Genomic DNA, 3,274 nt, shown 5'->3' with positions numbered 1-3,274 from the left:
CTCTGTAATAGAGTTTGAAGTCAGGGATGGTAATGCCTCCAGACGTTCCTTTATTGTATAAGATTGTTTTGGCTATCCTGGGTTTTTTATTTTTCCATATAAAGTTGATTATTGTCTTCTCCAGATCTGTGAAGAATTTTGATGGGATTTTGATGGGGATTGCATTGAATCTATATATTGCTTTTGGAAGAATTGCCATTTTTACTATGTTGATCCTCCCAATCCAAGAGCAAGGGAGATCCTTCCATTTTCTGGTGTCTTCTTCTATTTCGTTCTTCAAAGTCTTAAAGTTCTTGTCATATAGATCTTTCACTTCCTTGGTCAGGGTTACCCCAAGATATTTTATGCTCTTTGTGGCTATCATGAAAGGTGATGCTTCTCTGATTTCCCTCTCTGTTTCCTTATCCTTAGTGTATAGGAAGGCAACTGATTTTTTCGAGTTGATCTTGTATCCTGCCACATTACTAAAGGTGTTTATCAGCTGCAGCTTTCAGTTTTCTTTACACATCTACTAACTTTTTTTCAAAAAAATCTAACTTTCTTTTCCCTTTATTACAGTGTCAAGTTACCAGCTATGACACACCTGCATTCACTCCGCTTTTATGTTTGCCAACTGTCATTACACGTATCTGTTCAATATCCATTTCTCTTGATCCCCGGCTTAAGAGCAGGTGTTGGATCTATTGCATTTTATGTGAGATATTAAGCTATCATATAAAATGAGTAGTTTTTCTAGGGCCAGAGTAGTGCTTTTCTCACAGAACAGTTCTTGGCCATGTCGCCTCATTTTTTCATATTTCAGATCTGCAATAATGCTAATTCAATTTAGAATTTTAGCAGTTTAAGTTGTTTTTGCTACAGTTCTGAAAGCAACTATGAAGTCATATTTAGAATTAAAAGATCATCTGCTCTGTGTCCTTACTGTGGCTTTCCCATCCTGACCCAGGTGTCCTTAATGGCTTGACCTTGCTCCTGTGATGTTCTCTAGGGCCACCATGTTTGAGGCACGTCTGGTCCAGGGCTCCATCATGAAGAATGTGCTGGAAGCACTCAGGGACCTCATCAAGGAGGCCTGCTGGGACATGAGCTCAGTGGTGTGAACCTGCAGAGCATGAAACTTTCTCGCAACTCGCCCTGTGCTCCAAGGACTTTCTCAAGTATCACTGTGAACACATCCTGGCTGTGTATCTGAAACTTGTCAGCATATAAAAAATACTAAAACGTGTAGATAACAATGACATCATTACATTAAGGGCTGAATAGGAGTACCTTACTGCTAAGATCTGAAGCACTAAATCTAGAGAAAGTTTCAGATAATGGTATGAAGTTAATGACTTGAACAACTTGGCATCCGAAGTTGTGTAATCCAGCTATGTGTAATAGGCCTTCCAGTGAATTTGCACCTATATGCTGATACTTTAGCCATTTTGCAGATACTGTTGTAATAACCTGTGCAAAGGGCAGGATGAAGTTTTCTGCAAGGGGTGAGGATGGAAATGGAAACAATAAGTTGTCATAAACAAGTAATGTTTGTAGAAAGCTGTAACCATGGAGGTGAGGGAGTCAGTTCAGCTCGCCTTTGGGCAGAGGTATCTGGAATTTTTCACCAAAGTCACTATACTGTCTTCTACAGTAATACTTAGTGTCTGCAGATGTACCCCTTGTTGTAAAGTGTAAAATTGCTAATGTGGGACACTTCAAATGATATTTGGCTCTCACGATAGAAGACGACAAAGGATTTTAGGCATTGATAGACTCTGCCAAAAGAAGGCCTTTGGGAACTGCTTTTGAGATGCCAGAAATGTTGATTACCAAGTCTGTATCTTATTACAGATACATATATCTTCTCTAAATAACCCAGGTTTTCTTCCCATGCTCCACAATGAAAAAACAAAAATTCCAAAGTAACAACTGATTTTAAGATAAATATTCTGCCTTAGAAATACTAGTGATTTTTATAGCAAGAGTCTTGAAGCTAGATGCAGTTTTAATAAATGTTTTTCAATTTAAATAATTTAATTGAATTTTTAAATTTAAACAATAAATTAATATTCATGCTATAACTTAATTAGTTAATGGGAAATGAACTTGATTTGTCTCCAGTTCCATCTAGTACTCATGTTTACTATAGGGGAATGTTTCTGTCCCACCAACTAGTTTCCAATAACCACTCAGAGACTTAGTATTAATTATTAATGCTTGGCAGATGGCTCAGGTTTATTACTAGCTAACTCTTACATTTTAAATTAACCCATATTGCTTTTCTATCCTCTGCCACGTGGGGGTACCTTCTTTCAACAAGACACCTTCATCTTGCTTCTGAGTCTCGGGTGACTTCCAAGACCCTTTCCTTCTTCCTCCCAGTGTCCTCTGTGTCCCACCTCTATCCACTGCCTAGCTACTGGCCAGTCAGTTCTTTTATTAAACCAATCAGAAGCACCATGGCAAAGACACATCTTCACAGTGTACAAAAAGCTTATTCCATAACAATTGATATCTTAATTTCAATGACTCATCAGTTTTTTCATTGTGTTTATAAAACCAAATTATCAGAACACTTTTAATGAGTCCCATCCACAAAGTTATAAAAATAACACAACAGTTAATTTTATTGCAGTACTATTGGTCAAAATTATTTAGAGCTTTCTGTATTCTAGACAGTGTCCTAAGTGCTTATATACACTTATTCAGTTGATCTAGTCCTACAGGGCCTGCCATTGCCATGTGTGATGTAGAAATGTTAAGTAATTTCTTCAGTCATGCCTTATTTATTTATTTATTTATTTATTTATTTATTTATTTATTTATTAAAGATTTCTGTCTCTTCCCCACTGACGTCTCTCCTTTCCCTCCCCCTCTCCCAATCAAGTCCCCCTCCCTCGTCAGTCCAAAGAGCAATCAGGGTTCTCTGCCCTGTGGGAAGTCCAAGGACCACCCACCTCCATCCAGGTCTAGTAAGGTCAGCATCCAAACTGCCTAGGCTCCCACAAAGCCAATACATGCAGTAGGATCAAAAACCCATTGCCATTGTTCTTGAGGTCTCAGTAGTCCTCATTGTCCGCTATGTTCAGTGAGACCGGTTTTAACCCAGGCTTTTTCAGACCCAGACCAGCTGGCCTTGGTGAGTTCCCGATAGAGTATCCCCATTGTCTCAGTGTGTGGGTGCACCCCTCGCGGTCCTGAGTTCCTTGCTCGTGCTCTCTCTCTTTCTGCTCCTGATTTGGACCTTGAGATTTCAGTCTGGTGCTCCAATGTGGGTCTCTGTCTCTGTCTC

The 3,274-nt window shown here is 39.2% G+C and overlaps 1 pseudogene; it reads left to right on the top strand.

The window, feature by feature from the left end:
* The first annotated feature begins 995 nt into the window (after positions 1–995).
* LOC126503961 (proliferating cell nuclear antigen-like) lies at positions 996–1,744 on the top strand (annotated as a pseudogene).
* The last annotated feature ends 1,530 nt before the right edge of the window (positions 1,745–3,274 follow it).

This window comes from Alexandromys fortis, unplaced genomic scaffold (genome assembly GCF_014885135.2).
Source record: "Alexandromys fortis isolate MF-2015 unplaced genomic scaffold, M_Fortis_MF-2015_v1.1 scaffold_34, whole genome shotgun sequence".
In the NCBI taxonomy this organism is placed as follows: domain Eukaryota; kingdom Metazoa; phylum Chordata; class Mammalia; order Rodentia; family Cricetidae; genus Alexandromys; species Alexandromys fortis.
This window is presented reverse-complemented; position numbering and strand designations above follow the sequence as displayed.